This window comes from Phacochoerus africanus, chromosome 16, assembly GCF_016906955.1.
Source record: "Phacochoerus africanus isolate WHEZ1 chromosome 16, ROS_Pafr_v1, whole genome shotgun sequence".
Taxonomy (NCBI): Eukaryota; Metazoa; Chordata; class Mammalia; order Artiodactyla; family Suidae; genus Phacochoerus; species Phacochoerus africanus.
Window position 1 is genome coordinate 34,066,818 of NC_062559.1, and position 22,969 is coordinate 34,089,786.

Here is a 22,969-nt window from a genome sequence, read left to right on the forward strand (position 1 = left end):
TATTATGACTGATTGGGAACAAAATTTCGTTCCAATCTTAGTGTAGAAAAGGAATGTCAAAATGTACATAACTGACACAATGATAGTCCTAGTACATGCTTGAATGGTTTGTATTTGAGGTTTGTTTGCTTATTCTAAGAGCAAATTCACACTGAGAAGGCTGCCACAGAACTTGCCTAATTTCTGCTGGTTTCAGTTACCTATAAAAATGTTTTAATATGATTTCCCGTGTTGCCAGTTAGTGGTAGCAATTAATGTAGCGGTTACTGTCATTTGTTTTAATGATAGTAAAATCCTACTGTTTGATGAAGCCTTCCAACTTATATTTCTGATTCTTGAATTGGACTGATTGTTTCTTGTTGGGTGATAATTTGCAGTTGTTTGGTAAAAGCAGAACGTTATCTACTTGTTCATACTTACCTTTGGCTAGTGCTTTGTGGAAAGAGATATTGTCAAGCCTGTTCTCCCAAGATTTTTTTTGGAAAACATATTAACTAAATCTGGTTAGTAATTAATGGAATAAATAAATTTGAGTGGAGTTTTGTATGGCAGGCATCCAAGGATGGGATTAAGTGCTTCTCATGTTCTCGAGTGCTTTCTCTAATATTAGCCTACTCTTAGGAGTATACTCTTATTTTGTCATTCAGGGCGCTGTTTCTGCAGCCTCCTTAACAACCTTTTCATGCTGGGTTAGCCTGTCGTGTGCTCATTATTCTTTTGTCTTTGGTTTGACAAGGTTACATCCTCACTTAGTCGGTGATGGAGAGGATACCCACCCAAGTGAAAGAGGTCACACTATAAGCAGACAATTGTGCAGCATTTTTTTCCCCCGTGGGAAACATGCTGACTATCTCTAACCCAGTGAATTTGAATAGGTAATGGGGAAAAAAAGGCTCCTTGAAATTCAGGGTGCATGGGTCCATAAAAGTACCCTAGCATATTATTGGCGATGTAAAAAAGGGAACACTATTCTCTTTATAAATATTAAAGTGATAATATTTAATATATAAATTAACTTCAAAAGCTGTGCATTCAAATTGCAGTTGATGTAGTAAATTATAGCTACTTTGGTTGAACTGTATTTTTCACGAGTTAATTATGTGCTATTTCTCCATCATGTACAAATAACACAAATTTTCTTTCATAATGCTAGTTGCTAGCAGGAGCTGTTTACATATAAGGATGCTTAGTGATTGGTATCGTATTATTGAACAACAAATAATCATTAAGCAGTAATTGTTGCTGTCTTTTGATGAACAGGAAGTCATATTACAATCTTTAGCGTCATGTAATACAGTAGAAAACATGGTTTAAAGCATCTTTTTCGTTTTATGAGCAAGAATATTTTCTAGACACATGTCCTTATATTAGAATATCCTATCTATGTAAGAAATGTGTGACTAATATAGAAATGCATGACTACATTTTGAATTTTTGACTAAATATAAAATATGTAAGATACTAATTGTTTTGATAACACATTTCATTGATACCTAAGAAATCTTTGGAAACAATGTAGTATGACAGTTTATATTTTAAATTACCCTGGGACAGCATTTTATTTATTCAGAGTATGCGGAAATGCAGCATTTCTACTATAATATTATGTATGTGTTTATATATTAAAAGGCATATGAATTTTCTAATAAATAAACACTGCAGTAAATGTCAGATTTTACTGAAAACAAAAAGGTGTAGTAGCTTAATGGAAGGAGACATAAGGAAGGTTTGAGACTATCTGTGTTTACAAGGGCCAGGGGCATTATCATCTGAAGCTGCAAGTAGAGAAAAGATTACAAGCTTTTTAAAAAATGTGCTGATCTGAGAGATGTAGGCTCAGCTCGTTGTCTTGTGTTGCTTTGTTTTGTTTATTTATAACTTTATTTTTTTTAAAAGAAAGATCCCAGTTTACCTTGCAATAAACACTTCTAGGTGGAAGGTTGAACGCATAATACTGATTCCTTCCTAGCTGGCTGCTGTTAGTGTACTTAGCTTTCTGTTGCTATTATTAATGAGGCAAAACATTAATGACCTGGGAAGAAAATCACATATGAACCAGTGCAGCTTAGGCTTTATACTGAAATTCTTTCTCCATCTACCAGCTGCCTATGAGCCAATTCATGTTACAGGAACACAGGATGTAGCCTAGCTGACTGTCCCTTCTATTGTAAGAAAATTTGTTCACGACTTAGTGACCAAGGCTGTTTCCTAAAGCAAGCAAAGTCTGGCTGAGGAAGGGTGCATATTGGAACATGCTTCTTTGCATTGGTTCCACATCTTTTCCTGTCGCTTTCTTTCTATAAAAGGTTGGTATCAGTGGGGCTATTGTTTAAGCACATTTTTCAGTATGGTTAAGTCAAAAGGTATATTTATTTAATAGCATTATTGGTGACACAGAACATCATCTGCTGTCATCAAGTCCTCAGTATTACTGAGTGTATATAGGTGACTTCATACTCTCTTAGTGGATTTGCAAACTAATCGTGGTGATTAAGGTAGATTTCTATACTTTGGAATTGACTTTTCATTAACCTGTGTGATGGCCTTACTGCCATTGACTTCATATAAGTAGCACCATTTTATAGTGATATATCAATTAACAGCCCCCTTGGGACAGAGGTTCCTTCCTAATAAAGTTTCGATTAATCACATTTAAACATGTTTTATCTTTTTGTTTTGACATAAAATTAAAGGCTGTAAAAATATTATGGAGGGTTCCCATATATCCCCTAATAGTTTTTGAGCTTTATTAAGGTAAAATTGACAAAATTATAAGATACTTAAAGTGTACACTAGGGTGAATTGATATATGTATCCATGTGAAAGGATTTTTCTCCATCAGATTGATTAACATGTCACCATTTTACCTTGTACGTGTGTATGTGTGTGTGAGAGAGAGAGAGAAAGAGAGAGAACATTTAAGTTCTCTCAGCCAATTTCAATTATATAATAGAGTTCCTGTCATCACCATGTTATACATTAGCTCCTCAGACCTTGTTCCTTTTTTTTTTTTTTAAAGGCTAGGGGTTGAAGCCTATGCCACAGCCCCTGCAACGCCACATCTGCAAGCTCACAGTTTGAACCTGCATCCTCATGGATACTGGTCGGGTTCTTAACCTGCTGAGCCACAATGGGAACTCCCCTTATTCATCTTATACCCCCCAATATTAACATTATATACAACTGTCGTCCAGTTATGAAGTCCAGAAAATTGACCTTGATACAATACTGTTAACTAATCTATAGACCTTATTTGAATTTCACTAGTTTTCCCACTAATGTCCTCTTTCTAGACCAAAATCCTACTTAAGATCCTGTAATTCATTTTTAATTTTCATGTCTCTCTAGTCTCTTCTAATCTGTGTCAGTTCCTCCATCATTCTTTGTCTTTTTTTTTTGTCTTTTTGCTATTTCTTTGGGCCGCTCCTGCGGCATATGGAGGTTCCCAGGCTAGGGGTCGAATCAGAGCTGTAGCCACCGCCTACGCCAGAGCCACAGCAATGCGGGATCTGAGCCGCGTCTGCAACCTACACCACAGCTCACAGCAACACTGGGTCCTCAACCCACTGAGCAAGGCCAGGGGTCCAACCCGCAACATCAGGGTTCCTAGTTGGATTCGTTAACCACTGCACCACAACGGACACTCCTCTTTGTCTTTTTTGACCTTGACCCTTTTTGAAGGGTCCTGGCTAATTATTTTGTGGAATGATCCTTTTCAGTGTTTGAGGGTCTGTCTGCATTGCTGTGATGGCATTTGCTGGGGAAGCTGAAGCCACTGGAACAGTTGGGGAGGTGGATGAGACAGGGTCAGAGGAGAAGGATATTTTCAGGAACAGTTCTTTTTAGTTTCTTGGGACCTCATACTTGGGTCATGACTAAGAGGTTCCATGGCTTCTAGAATTCCACACAGTCAAGTTGATAGATGCTAGGAAGCAAAAGGGAGAGCTGTGCAGATGGGGAAAGGCTATAGTTGATAGCAAGGGTGGAAGGGCAGGAACTAAGGCTAGGTCACAGATGATAGCATGCTGAGCCAGCATTCAGTTCTCGGGCAGAAGGTTAGGATGAAGGATTTGTCCTTTAATGAAAAGCGCTGCGTGTCAAGCATTGTGCTAGGCGCTCTATGTGTGCTATTTTAATTCTCTTAACACTATCTGGAGATAGTTATTATTTTTGTGGGTGGTAGACCTATTTTTTAATTTATTTTTCATTGAGGTAACATCGGTTTATAACATGCAAGTTCCATATGTACAATATTATATTTCTACTTCTGTATACACTAAATCTTGTGGAGAGAGTTATTTTTAACATGATAAAACTGAGATTTAGCAAGTAAATGGCAAGAAAATGGCAGAGCTAAAATTTGAATGCAGGTCTTTTTGACTCTAAACCAGTATCGTATGATACAGTAGGCATATGTGGCTACTGAGCCCTTGAAATGTGGCTACTGCCACTTGTTAAAATAATAATGTTTGGATATATCCAGTCAAATAAAATATATTATCACAATTAATTTCACCTATTCATTTTCCCTTTTTATTGTGGCTAGTAGAAAATTGGAAATTACCTATGTGACATTATGTTTCAATCCGGACAAATGCTGTGTCTAAACCTTTCTTCGGTCTACACTGCTGCTTTCCTGGAGTGTGTATGTGTGAACTAAGATGAGACCCTAAAGCCTGAGGTAGGAAACATACTAAGGTACTTGCTATGAAACAAAGCACACTCTCAAAGATAGATAACCACTGCGTTGGTAAGAGTGTTGGGGTGATCAGGTCCAAAGACAAAGGTAAAAGGATTTGTAATCTACAAAGAGGAAAAAAAAATAACCACAATATTTTTTTTTTCGTAAAGCTGAAGTCCCTTTATTTTTAAAAATTTATTTCTTCTTTATTATTGAAATACAGTTGATATACAAGATTGTGTTACTTTTAGGTGAATAGCAAAGTGATTCAGATATATATATGTGTGTGTGTGTGTATTCAGATTATTTTCCACTATAAGTTGTTACAAGAAATGGTTCCCTGTGCTATATGGTAAATCCTCGTTGTTTATCTATTGTATGTATAGAACTTTTTATCTATGAAGGCCATACTCCTAATATATTTCTTCCTACCTCTCTTTCTCCTTTGGTAACCAAAAGTTTGTTTTCTACGTCTGTGACTCTTTTTCTATTTTGTATATAGATTCATTTGTATTATTTTTTAGATTCTACATGTAAGTGATATCATATATTTGTCTTTCTCTGACTTCACTCAGTGTCATATTCTTTTTTTCATTTTATTATTTTTTTATTACTCAAATGAATTTGTCACATCTGTAGTTGTATAATGATCATAACAATGTGGGATGGAAATCCTGTGAAATTAGTATCATATTCTTTAGATCTACCTGTGTTACTGCAAATGGCAACTTTGCATTCCTTTTAATGGCTTAGTAATATTCCATCACATCTAACTCTCTATCTATAAATATATATATAATTATATATATATATATCACCAGTTATCTATTGGTGGGTATTTGGGTTGTTTCCATGACTTGGCTATTGTAAATAGTGATGTTATGAACATTAGGGTGCATGATCTTTTCAAATCAGTTTTCATCTTTTCTGGATATATGCCTGGGAGTGGGATTGCTGGATAGTATGGTAGCTCTATTTTTAAAGGAACCTCCATACTGTTTTCCATATTAGCTGCACCAATTCACATTCCCATCAACAGTATACAAGGTTCCCTTTTCTCCACACCCTCTCAAGCATTTATTATTTGTAGACTTTATCTTGACAGCCATTTTGATTGGTGTGAGGTGATACCTCATTGTTTTGATTTGCATTTCTTGAATAATTAGTGATGTATAACATGTTTTCATGTGCCTCAAAACAGTTTTTAGTATTTATTGAATGTTTATTATTTTCTAGTCACTGGGCTGAGTTCCATGTTCATTTTTATTTAATCCGTATTAAAAATAACCCAGAAAAGTAGACCTGTTGTTATTCCTATTCTATAGATGAGAACACTGAGGTACAGAGAGGGTAAGTAACTTGCTTAAGAACATATAGTTGGCTGGCAAATTGAAGAGCAAAGATTTAAACGGCTTCCCATCAAATCCTGTCAAACAATAAAGCTCTAAGTATTGTGGTGATGGTTTGCTTGAGGACACTCACTCTTAGCAAAGAAGTCATGTAGGCTCTAGTGTCTCTACATCTATCAGATTATCCACATTTCTGTAATGAAATTTCTGATATAATATTTCCTGAAATGTGGTCTCTTCAATAATATCAATAGTGATAATACTTTAATATAAATATTAGTGTGCATATAATATTGACTGTTGGTTTGCATCATGCTAAAGTAATTGCCACTTTCTAACTGTGATGGCTACATCTCCAGCAGTAAATATGAGCAAAGAGTTATGAAGATTTGAGCCAAGGAAATAGATGAAATAGAATAGAGCCTTTGGAAAGAAAGAAAAAGAAAGGTGCTAGTTCTTTGTGTCTTGAATGCTTGTAAATCTTTAAAGGTCCTTTGACCCACCAAGGGAAATTAATTGCAGTCTGCTAAAACACGAAATCCATGTTTTGAAACAAATGCCCAGGGCAATGATAATACCGAATGATGACCTATAATTGTATTAAATGTCAGTTAATCTGTTGGGCTGGGAGAATATCGTTGTAAATTCTCATCTATTCTATCTATACTTACCCCTATTTTTTTTTTTTTTGGTTTAGAGCCAAATATTTTTTGAGTTTGCAATTACCATTGTACATTTCAGGAACATAAATTTAGAGAGAACATGACTTGCAAAGTAAGACTTTATAGGTACAAAGAAGTACCTAGGTTTTTGGTTTTTGTTTTAAATTAATTGACAGTAAAAATGCTGGAGAGTGAAATCCTGGGCTGCAGTTTGTTTTGATGGGAGATTTAGTTTTTGGCACTTTCAATTACCCATAATGATTTGCATTCTTTACTAAGTGTATGTACAAATGATACTTAAAAAAATGACAGTATAAATATTATTGCTATTATTTGGTATAAATTAAACTGCTTTTATAAATACTCTTCAGAGGCATATAAAAAGTTTTGGTCCTCTTAAGGTAGTCCTTAACAGCAATTTCCTTTCTTGAGTTGGATAAGCTGCCTTCACAATTTTTATACATGTAATTATGCAATGAAACATTTTCTTAGTTCAGAGACAAATTATAGCTTAAAAATGTTTCAGTGATCATAAATTTCAATTTGAATTATTGAGACTTTATGGTAATGTACCTATAGGAGATATCCATAGCTTCTGCTCAACGCATTGCATAAATCTCATATCCTTTGAGAGATGACTAGAAGTTGTCAAAGAACAAAGTTATACAGGCAGCATTCTATGAAATAGTAGGTACTTAAAGTACTTAAAAAAAAAATTCAAGACAGCACTTACAAAGAAGGCGCTCCCAAATGTCCCATATACACATTATATGTTATGGGTATGGATTCGTATTGAACTTTAAGGAGAAGCATGTTGAATATGTTTAAATAATAATTTTATCAGAAATACTTGAAAAATTGAAATATTTGAAAAATTTAAGAAGTAAGCAGCTTAGCTTTCAAACAGAAAAATAAAGTAGCCCATAAATATGTCAACCTATCTTTAATATTTTTGGAACCAGTAAGATATGGATATAGGCATAAAGAGAGAGCCACTAGAATCAATCCATATCTGATTTCCACTTTCAGGTATGATAGCCTACTTTATTTGAAGCTAAGGCCCATACTGAAAAAATCAGAACATGGTGTTAAAAAGAATACTTAAAGGGATTGTAGTACTACCAAGGGGGCAGAGACCCCAGAGTAAAGAAAAACATGTTGAGGTGAGCCCTGTATTCAGTGACACTTTTCTCCTTGGAGATTATTTGGCTCTTTGTAAACAGCACAGGCCATGAGGCTGCGAAGCAAAGCAGTGGTCCCTAAGATGAGAGATGCTGAGCATGATTTTTGGCAGTTTCACAAACAAGAATTCAGGGAGGGAGATGCAGGACCCTGGTAAAACATTCTAAACTTTTAATTGGGACCCCCGAAGAGCTAAATCCTAGGAGTTAGAACTAGAAATAGACTATAAAGTTTCAAAAACTGAAATCAGCTTCTGATAAACTCAATTGTGATTTTCAGGTGATCTGCCTTTAACTGTCTGCCCTTGCCAGAAGCAAGAGACATCATGCAGAGTCTCTATAAGTTTTATACACAGCACCTGGCATTCTATAAAAAAATTACCATGTATATCACAAGCCAGGACCAAGATTAAAAAAAATACAAAACAAGAAAAATAGCAACAGTTTCATAGTGTTCTAGCTTTTGGAATTATCAGACATGGACTATAAAAATAATCAATGCATTAAAAATTGAAGATGGATTTTTTTAGTGAGTCAGAATCTAGAAGAACTGAAAGGAATTCTAGAAATGAAAACTAGTATAACTGAAGAACTCAATAAATGAGTGTAATAGTAAATTCGACACAGCTGTGGAGAGGATTGTGCACTGGGTGATAGGTCATTTGGAAAATATCTAGGCTGTGGTAGGAAGAAGCATTATCTAAATAGATGAAGGCCAAGCGTGTTCCAGAACTCATGAAAGATATCAACCTACAGAATCAAGAAGTACTGCAAATCCTATCAGGATAAATACAGTGAAAAACCACAATTAGGATACGTGGTAGGTAGTCAGACCACTGAAAACCAAAGAAAAAGATAAAACACTTAAAAGGAAAAAATATATTTTCAAAGAAGGAAAAATATAGTTGACTTTTCAACCGTTAAGATATAGGAAGCAACTGAATGACATTGTTAAAGCACTAAAGGAAAAAAAAAAATCCCAACCAAGAATTTTGTACCTATTGGAACTATTCTGCAAAAATGAAAGAGATGTATACTCTTTTCCAAGCAGATAAACCCTCAGGATATGCTCCACTGTCTATTGGATTTACAAAACAAATTATGGTTTTTCACTGTATTCATTCTGATAGGATTTGTAGTACTTCTTCAGAGTGCTACAAATAATATCTGCAGAGCATTAATTAAGCCTCAAGCATGGGGCTCCTCTGAGCCAAGGCCCGTGGGTGATTGCACTGGTTGCATTCCTGTGTAAGCTGGCCCTGTGACTGGTACAGGGGTAGGCACTGGACCTAAGCAGGGCCAATCTTAGCCATTCCTGGAAATGGATGTATGAATGTTAGGAGTGAAAATTCACATTTTTGTTAGAGTTGTTAATTTTGGACAATATGACCTGTTAAAAAAAAAGTCTCTCTTTTAAAGTTTAGGTCAATAAAATAGGTTCTGAGCATAGCAGGCAGAATTTTGGTCTCCAGGAAGATTCCATGCCCTAATCCTCAGGACAGTGAATATAATGAAATATTGTGCCCATAATATGTTACCCTGTAGTAGCAAAGAAGCTTTGTGGATGTAATTAAGGTTGACTTTCAGGTTGACTTTGAAGTGAGGAGGCTAGCCTGGGTTATCCAGGTGGACCCCGTATAATCTCAGGAATCCTTAAAAGCAGAGGCAGAGGGAGAAATGAGAGAGAAGTGGTGGAAGTCAGAGAGACCCGAAGTGCAAAAAGGATTCTATGTACTTTTGCCGGCTTAAAGATTTCAGGGGCTATGAGCAGAGGAAAGCAGGCTGCCTCTAGAAACTAAGAATGACCTCTTCCCAAAGGCCAGCAAAGAAATGAGGACCTCAAGCCTAGACAGAATTGAATTTTGGTAACAACTTAATGAGCCTGGAAATGGACTCTCCCTCTGGAAAGGACCCAAACTGGCCAATAGCTTGATTTTGGCCTTCTGAGACCCTAAGCAGATAACCCAGTTGAACCTGCTGAACTTCTGTTCTAGAAAATGGTGAGATAATGAATGAAAGTTATTTTAAACCTTTTTCTTTTAATCAATCCCTCTGAATATCAGAGTGGCAATAGAAAATTTTGTTGAGCAACGGAAAGATACAAAATGGTTTGAAAACTACCCTTAGAATGTATAAGGATGTGAAATTTTATTGAAGATTCTTACCAAACATTTGGAAAACACTGATTTTACTTAAGCAGTTGCTCAACTAAGTGAAAATTATTATTTTCCTTTACATAAAAACCTGTAAACCTCTGTTAGTTCCTTAGTACAAGAATATAGAAGTAAGCTTCAGAAGATCTTGCTTCTTTCAGCTGTTATTATTTAATAAGTGGTTTAATGACCTTGGAGAGATTTTCCAAGCTACTTTTTTTTTTTTTTGTAATGGCAGCACTCAAGCCATATGGGAGTTCCCAGGCCAGAGACTGAATCCAAGCTGCAGCTGTGACCTAAGTTGCAGCTGCGGCAACTCCAGATCAGGGCCAGAGATCAAACCCGTACTTCCTCAGTGGCCCTCGCTGCTGTAGTTGGATTCTTAACCCACCGGACCACAGCACAAACTCCTTTCTGAACTACACTTTAGGGTCAATTTTAGCACCTGCAAAGAGGTATAGACTAGTTGGTCTGTAAGTTCTCTTCCATTTAAAAAATTGCATGAAGGTGGTTTTAGGAATCGAGAAGGAAACGTTAGAGCTAAACATAAGAATCAGTCCCTCAGAATATCGGAAAAATATGTTGCTTACTTTTGAAGCTGGAGTCAAAATTGATTTGACATTTTTTAAAGAAGAGAAGCCGTCTTAGTACATGAACCAGAAATTTTAGAGTGGGTAAAGAGACCTTGAACAAAGGGCTTTTTTGGTGAAAGGTATCAGACGAATATATGCTTATTAAGATTTCATCTTCAGTTGAAATGATTGAAAAATCAGAAAAAATTAAAAGTTGGCAGGCAGATATTTTACAAGAGGTTGAGCACAGAGTCCATTACTATTTAAAACTGTTCAAAATAAGCTATAGAAATCTTAGATATTTTTTATCCTGTGTAATTTATTCTGGGAGTTGAGTTTTTGACTCTTCATGGTTAATCTTGTACTGGTTATCTCCACCTCTTGTCAACCTCAGATGAATTTCCCACCTGTCAACACTGAGCACTTAGAAAAAAAAAATGGTCCTAGATCCCATATTCTCTTCCATAGTTTAGGTCCTGGAAATGTGGAAGAAGTCTCAAAATGAAACTTAAACATCACCTTATTTGATCTAAAGTCAGGAGCTACTTTCCCCCCCTTTTTTTTCCTGTTACAAAAAAAAAAAAAAAGGCACTGTTTTTGGTGAGAGGAGATGGCAGTTGCTGGGAAATGTGTCTGTGGCTGATAAGGAAGGGAAAGGGCTTAAAGCAACAGCCACCCAACTTCATTAGTGTTTTGGAGCTCAGGAAAACATGTCTTTGCAAGAAGGGAACAGGAATACTTTTTTTTTGTAATTGTTTATTTGCATTAATGAAAAGCCTTAATGACCCATATCATGAAAGGTTACTCTTTGCATAATCTAGTGACAGGTTTACTCACATTCAGAGGTCACATTAATATTTACTGAAGGCACAACAAGTATAAAGTTTCACTGTATTAAAAATTGGGTGGCTCTTGAAATTGCTGACAGAAGCTGACTCAGTTTGATTTGCCTGTGGATATGATAATTGTAACATGGCTTGCTGTGTTTTTAGAGGTTATAAGTTGCAAGATGTGTATTTGCATCTCGGGAAAGTTACCATAGCCTGCTTTGACAGTGCAGTAGGAAGTACTTAAGTGTGAGTAGTATGTTGTACATAAATTGTGGCAGAATTAAATAAGAATCATTAAAGTATGCCAGGTTTATTAAAAATTCATTATTCTACTAGGGGATCTTTAAAGAGCAGTAAGAACTTGAAGAAATAATAGGAAAGCTTTGGTAACAGTGACAATGTGTTAATTGAGTTGAAAGAAGGTAAAGAATGTATTAACAGAATGGATCCAAATTTGGCAAAAAAAGATTTGTAATAAATCAGGGGAGGAAATCAGTTAATAAAGAGGCCAATTATCAGTGAAGGAGGGGAGTGTATTTAATGATTCTAAGTGAAAGGTTAAACTGCTTTTGTGAATTTCAGTTTAACAAAAATGAAGAAAAGCAATATGGATAATTAGACAGTAATAAGATCATACTGAAAAATATCAGAAAACTGCCTTAGGTGTTAGGGGACTGTTGGTTAATGAACTTAAGCTCCTGCAATTATCTTCAAATACTCATTTTTGCTCTAGAAATGGAGGGAGTGATGTTTTTAGTTATTTTTTGTCTTTTTTTCCCCCCTAGGGCCGTACCTGCGGCATAGGCATATGGAGGTACCCAGGCTAAGAGGTCGAATTGGAGCTACACCTGCCGGCCTATGCCATAGTAACAGCAATGCCAGATCTGAGCTGCATCTGCAACCCACACCACAGCTCAGAGCAATGCTGGATCCATAACCCACTGAGTGAGTCCAGGGATCGAACCTGTGTCCTCATGGGTACTATTCAGATTTGTTTCTGCTGGGCCATGACAGGAACCCCTGTTTTTAGTTATTTTTAAGGAGGTGTGATTCTTTAGCACATTTATTATAGTGTAGATTTTTAAAATGGTAACAAGTAGTGAAATGAATTTCTCATGAGAAGCATATCTGACATCTGTAATTTTTTAAAGTACTGTAATTTTTGCTATGTATATGTATTTGTTAGGGGTCAGTTATTTACATTTGAATTCTACTTTACTCATCTGTTTCATGATGGAAACAGCTTGAGACTATCAACCTATTTGAACCAACCACAGAAAGTCAATACAGGATGTTATGATTCTTAGAAGAAAAAACTTTATTTAGACAATATTGGGATTTTTATGTATGTGTTTTTAATAAGGCCTTAATTGAGATTCACTTTTAATTAACCCAATAAAATACCTATGTAACGTATAATTATATGTATACACGTATGTATAAAATCAATAATTATTAAAATCTATAAAGATGTTAATAGATTCTTGGCCATTTTTCAAGCTTCTTATGGCTCTGAATTTTGAGAAAGTCTTGGTAATCATTTCTGGAATCAACATAAGGACTAATTTTATATGACCTCTGTACTAACAAGCAAACAGAGGGAATAATAACCAATATAATGAAGTTCATAGATGATTCTAAATTAAAAGATGGTATGGCTGTAGAATTTGGGCTAATCTCAACTCCTGTGATGCTATGTTGAAAAAAAGGTCCTTTGATATATACAGAATTATCCTTTATAATTATAGTCTCTCTTTGTCACTGATTCTTATGATTAGCTTGGTTTTTCTTTTACTATGTCAAATGTAGTTCAGCATCGTATATTAATGTTGAAAACCAATGAAAAAGTCTGCTCTTCAAAATGTTAACAGCTTCCCAATAGGTTAATAGCTCAAATAGGTAATAACCCAAGGGGCAGTTCATGATTAACTAGTCAAAAAAGATTTGGACCAGATACCAAGAGACCTGGGTTCTAGGATCACTCTGGCACTATGGGACTGTGCATCAATTAATTTGTCAATTAACTTTTGTGGATAGGTTTTTATTTTAATAAAATGAAGGGATTACTCGATAATTTCCAAGGTATCTTTTAACTTGATAGTTCTTTTCTGATTATTTTATTTTCCACATGTGTAGGTTAAATTGATTTATGATAGGAGCATATCACAGCTTTTCTGGATACTTAAAATATTTTCTTATATTTAAAATAATGACAATTTAATTATTTGGCAGATATTTTCCAGTTGTTTCCCCTGGGCACAGAACTAGCTGCTGTGATTAAAGCAGTAAAGAAAATACACAGGAAAAGCATCTCCCCTTATGAAACTTAGTATTCTACTGGATGGATGTATCTTGAATAAGATGAAGTTGAAAATAGACATTTTTGAAACTTGTCAAAAATGGGAATACTAGAAGGGAAACTTGATATTCAGTAAATTGGCAATTGCACCAAGCCTGGTATGGTACTTGTACTGGTTACCAAGAGTCACTGTGCCCATATCTTTCCATCTCCGCATCAGCAACTTCATGTTGGTAGCTTGAAATTGGCTATGGTGGGAGTATTTATATCAGAGCAAACTCTACCCATCAGGGCTCATAATTGTTTAAATTACCTGGTTTAGCAGCATGCCATTGGTGTTAAATGTTATCAGGTGGCCCAAGAGAGATGGCAGACAGACAGTTTCTATCCATGTGTATTGATTAGAGACAACAGAGACACGTTGTGTGCTGAGTTTATAGGGCCACACAAACAACTGTTGATAATGAGTTACTGAAGGGAGAGGAGCTGAAAGAAAAGTAGGTGTGAATTTAAAGCCCGACTTCAAAGATGGATGGTTCGTACTTGACCAAAGAAGCAGCAAGGGAGTTTTAGAATTGGCATACATAACAATTTTGAGGCAAGAGTGAGTAGTTGTGTGGGAGAAGTGGTGAGGAGGTTTCTTATTCTTGAACAAGATGTCAAAGCTTCACCTCATAGGAGCATAACAATGTCTGAGTCATATATTAGCCTATATCAGCAATGTCCTAGGCATGGCCAAATTTTCACAAGCATTGAAAAATGGAAGACTATTCTAGAATTGTGACCATATCTTTTAGTGATGCTTTGAGAATTAGAGAAATAATACTTTAGACCAGATTATAGGCTCTATACCAAACTGAAGGCCTATGAAATGTTGCTTGAGGTAAAAATTTTGTTGAATGTTGATATCAAATGTACCACAGGAATTTCTGTGATTTCCTCACCATGACCTGCAAGTTACTCTTACTGTGGAACAGGTTCTGCAAGCATCGAAGGAGCAGCCATCCTCCGTGGCACCATGCTGGATTATTACGGTTTGTAGGCGTAGATGATGGTGTGATGCCCGGCATCTACCATGTGCAGTAAGCTGAAAGAGGCTAATACAAGCAGGCAAAACTGGAAACATCTTTTAAGAGTAAGCCAAAGCTCTGCTTTCCATGAGGTAGCTGGGTCTGCACTTGGGGAAATAATAGCAGCCAGTGGGCAGGCTGCCATATAGGAATGTGGGATGGAATACCTTTGAAATGGATGAGCACAATAATTCCAGTTATGTGAAGAGGGGTCACAAATAGCAAGGCAAAGAAATGAAAACATGTGGATGGAAATTGAAAACACCTCTTTGGAAGACACAGTTATTCTGTGTATGCATAACTGCGTTAGCTAGATTTGTTTTTTTTTTTTTTTTTCTTTTTAGGGCTACACTTGCGGCATGTGGAGGTTCTGAGGCTAGGGGTTGAGTTGGAGCTACAGCTGCCAGCCTATGCCAAAGCTATAGCGACACCAGATCCGAGCCTCATCTGCAACCTACACCACAGCTCACGGCAACGCTGGATCTTTAACCCACTGAGGGAGTCCAGAGGTTGAACCCAAAACCTCATGGTTCCTAGTCGGATTCCTTTCCACTGAGCCATGACGGGAACTCCTACATTAGCTAGATTCGTGTCCATCTTTTATCAGTGTGGTACAATGAGATAGCAAATAGGCAGGAAGTGGAAGCTGGTATTCTTTACTACTCTCAATAATGTCATTTTGGAACACCAAGAGTAGTTTTATTTGTGAAAATAAATACAGGGCGTATATATGCAGAATGAAATAAACATAATGCCCAGTCAAATAATCTTTTCATTTTTTAGCACTGTATTTTGGAGCAATAACTCTACAATGAAAATAACTCATTTTGGCAGTTATTAGCTTATTAAAGTATCTCGCAAAATTGAGTACTATGTACAGTTTAAAGCAGTTTATTTTTTAATTTCTCATGGAAAATTAGCTTGAAAAGAAAATGTTATTTAAAAAATTGTGCCCTTTTTTACATGGGAGGTATAAGCAGATTTATGGTAGCTTGGAGTGTTAAAGAAATTACAGCCAGAGATTTTGGTTGGTTATAATTATTGGTGATCCTGAAACTTGGCTAACCTATAACACAGTGGATGAATGAGTTCTGAAGATTTCATTGGGCAAAGTCAGACTTTAAATTCTGCCAGAATTTGAAATATGGTATATCATGATATATTATAGCTGTACTTTGAATTTGCTAATTTTTAGCTTTTCATGAAAATTGCGTTAAAAAGCCCTGATGTTTTTAGTGAGTTACCATTCTTGAGTGGCAGGCAATAACACAAGAGTTGAGAAGTAAACTCACACGAGCTTTTTCAAATGTTTTCTTAAAACGGTTTTTTAGGGACATGAATGGATGATACTGTCTTTAAAATTGTATGGAGTTGTGTTGAAATAAATTCTGAATGTGCATATGCCCCAAATAAAATAAAAGCAAACTATAACATGGGTACTTTAAAAGATTAGTTATAATATGGGTTGAGTAGTGAGCATAGGACACTCTTAAGGTCATGATTTTGATGTTTGGAGGTCACATTTTTTGCTACAGGCAATTCATTTTGTTGGATGTTGCATAGTATGAGAGTGTTTAACAGCTAAGATATTATTAACTTTTTAAATTTAAACATTTAAATTTTCACTGATATTTCAAGAAGTGAAATAATAGAGGTAATACCCATGGATGAGTTCTAGTTGGATTTTGCTTCTAACTAGCCAGGTGCTTCTAATTATTTGTAGATTTTTTTGATGATGGCCATTCTGACCAGTGTCGGGGTGATGGCAGTTTCGATTTGCATTTCTCTAATAATTAGTCATGTTGAACATTTTTAAATGTATTTTTGTCCACCTGTATGGCAGTTTCGATTTGCATTTCTCTAATAATTAGTCATGTTGAACATTTTTAAATGTATTTTTGTCCACCTGTATGTCTTCTTTTGAGCAGTGTCTATTTATATTTTCTGCCCATCTTTTGATTGGGTTGTTTGTTTTTTGATACTGAGCTGCTTGAGTTGTTTGTACATTTTGGAGATTAATCTCTTGTCAGTCACTTCATTTGCAAATATTTTCTCCCATTCTGTGGGTTGTATTTTTGTTTGTTTTCCTTTGCTATGCAAAAGCTTTTAAGTTTAATTAGACCTCATTTGTTTATTTTTGTTTCTAATTTCATTACTCTAGGAGGTGAATTGGAAAAGATACTCTTGCGGTTTAGCGTTGAAAGGCATTCTGCCTGTTTTCCTCTAAGAGTTTTGTAGTATCTGGTCTTACATTAAGGTCTAATCCATTTTGAGTTTATTTTGTGTATGATGTTAGAGAGTGTCTTGATTTCATTCTTTCACATGTAGCTGTCCAGTTTTCCCAGCCCCACGAACTGAAGAGAATATCTTTTTCCATTGTATATTTTTCCCTCCTTTGTCATAGATTAATTGACTCTAGGCGTGTGGATTTATCTCTGGGGTTTCTGTCCTGTTCCATTGACATATACTTATGTTTTTGTGCTAGTACCATACTATTTTGATGACTGGAGCTTTGCAGTTTAGTTGATTTCAGGGAGCCTGATATCTCCAGCTCCATTTTTTTTTTTTTCTTTCTCAGGATTCCTTTTGCCATTTTGGGTCTTCTGTGTTTCCATACAAATCAAAATATTTTTTTGTTTTAGTTCTGTGAAAAATTCTGTTCTATCTTTAACTCTAGACATTCTCTTCAATGTTTTCCTCTCCTCTAAAGAACTTTTAAGACCTAAAATTATTTTAAAGATGAAATTTCAAGCTTTTTTTAAAAAATAAATTTATTTATTTATTTATTTGTTCATTTTTGTCTTTTCTAGGGCTGCCCCCTCAGGGCATATGGAGGTTCCCAGGCTGGGGGTCCAATCGGAGCTTTAACCTCTGGCCTACACCAAAGCCACAGCAACGCGAGATCCAAGCCACGTCTGTGACCTACACCACAGCTCATGGCAATGCCAGATCCTTAACCCACTCAGCAAGGCCAGGAATCCAAGCCACAACCTCATCGTTCCTAGTCGGATTTGTTAACCACTGAGCCACTACAGGATCTCTGAAATTTTAGCTTCTTGATGGTTAGTGGAAGAAACTAGGCATCAAGTGTGGATAGTGTAGCCTGGCAGCCATTGGATACTCAGAATAAATGGGAAAACACATGGTATACTTATGTGTATACTCATAGATACTCATAGATTCCCCTATATTCATGTATACTCATAGCTAGGTTAACAAACAGATTTCCTTGTCTCCCAGTAAAAGAAGCCCTGTATAGTTATTGCAGTTTCTTAGCAGCAGCAATTAATAGCATCCTGGTATCAATGAATGATGTATGCTTTATTTACAGATACACTTTCTGTGCTTGGAAACTAATATAGGGAAATATCTTAGTTAAGCCATGCAGCTTGGCTGACTTTTCATAGGAAAATGATAGATCCCCTGAGGTAATACTAATGTAAGTAGAAAGTAACTCTGGCAGTTAGTAGATCTAGTTGGGGTGAGAAAGAATGACTTTGTTCCCTAGTTTTTGTATTTTTTCAGTTGGTTGTCTCTTGGTTTCGTTATTCTCCTAGCATATTTCATTTGAATGTGATGTTAGTTCTTTATAATGCAGTGTATTATTTCAGCCAGTCCAATGCTATTATTATTAACCTCCTGTGCCTTAGATGGCAATGGGCTTCCTTTAGGCAGCATAGTCATTGATGCTGGGAAGAAGAGGATAAATATTAAATATTGGGGGGTGTTACTTCTGGGAGACCTTTAAGAAGAACCAAATATGCTGAGGAAGTCATTTTTGCTGTCATTTCATGGGTGTTTGTTTAAAACCTAATTGCTAGATTTGAAAGAAAACTAGAGGTCATAAAAAACAATGAATAAATAGTGAACAGGGATATTTTTGCATACAGTGAATATGTTTTGCCCTTTTCTCAAAAGAAAAACAGGATAATAGCCAATCATCATATTTAAAATGGTAATTAACCTTGTCATCTCTAATTCCAAGCAAGCTTGGGCATGAACTCAGGATTCAGCATATTGTTTTAATGTAAACATCAGTCACCAGTGAAACTTATTTTCTAAAATCACTTATACTGTGCTAAAGAGAGTATAAACAGTGTGGCTCATAAGTAGATGGAGAAAAGCCCCAAACTGTGACTGCAAGAAAATATTCCCTTTAAAGTAAATATGATCTTTCATGGAGCTGTATACAGTTCTAGACATATATATATATACTTGGAAGTTTTAGAACTAAAAGTGTTTGAGGGCTTACTGTGTGTCAGGTATAGTTCTAAATGCTTTGTGTATATTAGCTGACTTCATCTTCCCAATAATGGAGGAGGTAAAGAGCTGTTATTTTTACAGTGAGGAACCTGTGGCCCCAAGAGGCTTTGCATAGGTCATTCAGTAAATGTGGGAGTGAAGATTCAAACCAGGGCCTTCTCACCTGAGAATTGTACTCTTGGCGACTTGGTTCTTCTGCCAACTAGTTAGTCATGTAGTTGGCCGGTTGGTCATTCTACTTTTATTACAATGAACTCTATGGCCCCCACTCTCAACTAACAGCTAGAACTCTCATTTCAAGGATGTAAAGACAAAATATTTTGATGTATTGATAAATATGTACTGATATAAACACACAAATATAGTACATTTAAATGTATCTCAAAGGCATTTTGCACAGTAACAATCATCACTTTTATTCATGACATTTATTACATTTGAGATGTGTTTGGCTAAGCCAAGTAGTGAATTTTTTTCTAAAGTTTTTTAAAATCAATTTTTAACTTGAAGACTCAGAATTTGCAAATATCAGTGAGAGTTCTTTTCCCAGGTTATCTCCTCAACTACTGACTCTTTCTCAAAATCCTATTGAATTTGATTTTTTCATGTCCTTTTTGAGTGACATTTCCGCAATTAAACAAAACCGAGCATACACATTTTGGGAATGAAAATTGCTATTAAGGATCATCTCTCTGGCTGAAGGAGGGATTTGGTATCTACTGTTTAAAAAGCTTCATAGAACCTGGGGTAGTGGATGGGAGTTTGGTGTCTCCCATGCAGCCTGGAGCAGCCCAGGTTGGGAATTGATGAATACCACAGTCTTGTCTGACAGCATGCAAAGTCATCAAAAATGAGTTGAAAGGAAATAAAACTGATGACTTAAGATGTACTGCCAGTGTTGTCAGGGAGCCAGCTATCGCAGAAGTGACAGGTCTTATTGACTTTTGAGCATTGGGTAGGTTGGATAGTAAAAGTGAAATGGTTGGCTGTGCTTTTAAATGTTCCTAGAACACCTTTGGGTAGGCACTTGGGGTCTACATAAACTGATTGAGGCTACATTGATTTAAAGCATAAATGCTTGCTATGAGCCATGCATTGTTCTAAGCACTCGTTCTATATCAACTGATTGGGTTACCATAAAATTAATGTAAGTAATTTGTTGGCCATCTCACATAGCAACGCTTTGACTTATATACTCTTACTTTTACGCCCATTTTATTAGCATGCAGCAAGGTTAAGTAATTGGCTTAGTTTACACAGTCCAGTAAGTGGTGGAGGCAAGAATCAAAGCAAAGCCATCTGCCTCCGTAATCCATGCTCTTAACCTCTGTCATGCTGCTTCTCTAGATGAAGAGACAAGTGAGAGAGAGCGAGAGAGCGGAAGAGTAAGAAGGAATACATGGTATTGAATGATGCCTTTACTACCAGTTAGTTGAAGTATTGATTTGAGGCATCCATGACTGAGGTTACATTTGTGTTTAGAGTTTTGATAAACAAATCTTGTAGATCATCTCAAGAAAAGAAGTGGCTTATCCATATGTAAAAGACAGGGTCTTGGTGAGAAACAGATGGCACGTTGGTGAGGGTGGTGAAGAGAGGTTAGTGAAGGGGCTGTTTACAAAGAGGTGGGCAGTGCTACAGGATTCTACCAGCAAGAAATGGTGAAGCAACCGGGGACTACTAACTGTAGGAAGTTATGGCAGCCTTATGCCATAGGGTCAAGGAAAGAGAATAAATTACTCTTACTGGTGAGAGTTTGAAGCCTGGGGAGCTGATGGACAGGAATGCGGGCCTTGAGTGACTGAATGTAGTGCAGTAAATTCCCTCTCTTCTCTCTTCTATTAGCTTGTGATCTCCTATAGGTGGCCTCTCATTTACGGAACCCAATCAAAAGCAAGAAGTCAAGGAAGCTTGGGGGCTGTAGTTCACAGAAGTCAGCCTCTGGGTAGATGGAAAGTCTTTAGGTGCAAAATTCTATTTAGAAAATTTAGAAGCAAGATAGTGTTACTCAAATGATGATCAATGTAATCTATCACATGATTATAAATCTGTGATTATAAATTCTGTGTATCAGGTTGGAAGGCTGTTGATATAATTAAGCTACAAATTGACATGTGTACATAATAAATTGCTCAAATAATGATTGGTTATATTTTGAGTTAGTTGATAATTTAAAAAATTATAGAGTTGGGATACTTATTAAAATTAAAGCATATAAAACTATAAAGATGTCTATAAAAATCACTTATAATATTAACTTGCTCCCTCCAGAAGATTCTATTTTTACAAGTATATGTGCATCCAGGTTTTTTTTTTTTTTTTTTTGCTGTATTTGTGTGTACACATATATGTATATAATATGTGAAAAATAGAATTATGTCATATAAACATTTGTGTAGCCTACTTTTAAAAATGTAACAGCATAATGGCAACTAAACTTTTTTCTATCTCAGGAAATACAGCTTGAAGGACTACTGTGCAAACCCTGAAACCAATAAAGTAACGATTGTTTCCAAATTTTGTTAAACAGCATTGTGATAAACATACTCTGCCTCTTAAAACAACATGATAAACATCTCTGTAGGTAAATCATTGTTATCCAATTCTTGTTCTGCATAAAATCCAGTTTGCATGATGAACAACAGAGCATCCAAAAAAGCAATTGCCAGTGTCCAGAATAAAATGAAAACTTAGTAGCATATCTCAATAGGAAAAAATTTCAGTAGGATAGAGAGAGATGCCAAAGTCAATGTATAAACAAAGACTTGAAATTTAAAAGAAGACTTTGGGGAGTTTTCGTTGTGGCTCAGTGGAAACGAGCCCAACTAGTATCCATGAGAATGCAGGTTCGATCCCTAGCCTTGTGCAGTGGGTTAAGGATGTGGCATTGCCATGACCTGTGGTGTAGGTTGCAGACATAGCTCAAATCCCATGTTGTTGTGGCTGTGGCATAGGCCGGCAGCTGTAGCTCCTGTTCGACCCCTGGCCAGGGAACTTCCATATGCCTCAGGTGTGGTCCTAAAAAGCAAAATAAATAAATAAAATAAAAATAAAAGAAGACTTCATGATAAACCTTAAGCTACATAGCAGGGGTAAAAATGATTATACCCCTTTAAGGAAGCAATTTGGCAGCATGCAGAAAGAGCCTAAAAATTTCATATGCCAAAATATGAAAAAATGATTTACTTGGATCAGAGTTGTGGGTTGTCTTTTTTCCTTTTGTCTGATGTTCAATATGTTCCATATCTTCTATGTTGATTAATTAGTTTTATGGTGGGAAAGATAAAATAAACTTGTGATTAAAAATGAGTAACACCATATTTGGTTTTCGATAATAATACTACCTGACTCTAATATTTATGGTAATTGTGGGACTTTAACTATAAGAACAAATGACATCAAGGAAGGATATTAATAGGATTTTTCTGGATTGCAGAATTTGCAGTTGACTGTTCTCATTCTCTCTTTTTCTTGTCAACTTTTCTACCTTTACCAGTTTAAAAAAAAGTCATTTATTTATGAATATTCTACAAATACCTTTACTTATGAAATACAAACAAAACAATAATAAAAGACCTTGTTCTTCTGTCTAACCTTCTAAAATGTTAATTGATTGGCATTAAACTTGGTTCTCATTTCTGATTGGGCTTCCTCTAGTTTCTTGTAAGTCTTGGAATTTCCACTGAAACTCCTAATTGCCAATATGTTTAGCTGTGTTTATAGAAGAAATATTCTTATTTGCTAAGATTTAGATTATAGCAGTTAAGGTGTCTTTAGAAGCTCAGCTTATGTGCCCTCATTTTTAAATGTTTGTTCTGTTTGGTTGATTCATTGCAATTCAAATATATTGAGTTTGAGTTATATTTGATACCTGAGGCTCTGGCTGCAGTCTCACCCCCTTCTTCCCTG

General features: G+C 35.9%; 1 protein-coding gene across 7 annotated transcripts in view; it reads left to right on the forward strand.

Annotated features, from left to right (window-relative positions):
- The window catches only part of IMMP2L (inner mitochondrial membrane peptidase subunit 2), a 916,780-nt gene that overhangs the window by 67,740 nt on the left and 826,071 nt on the right, over positions 1–22,969 (forward strand). The window lies entirely within an intron of this gene.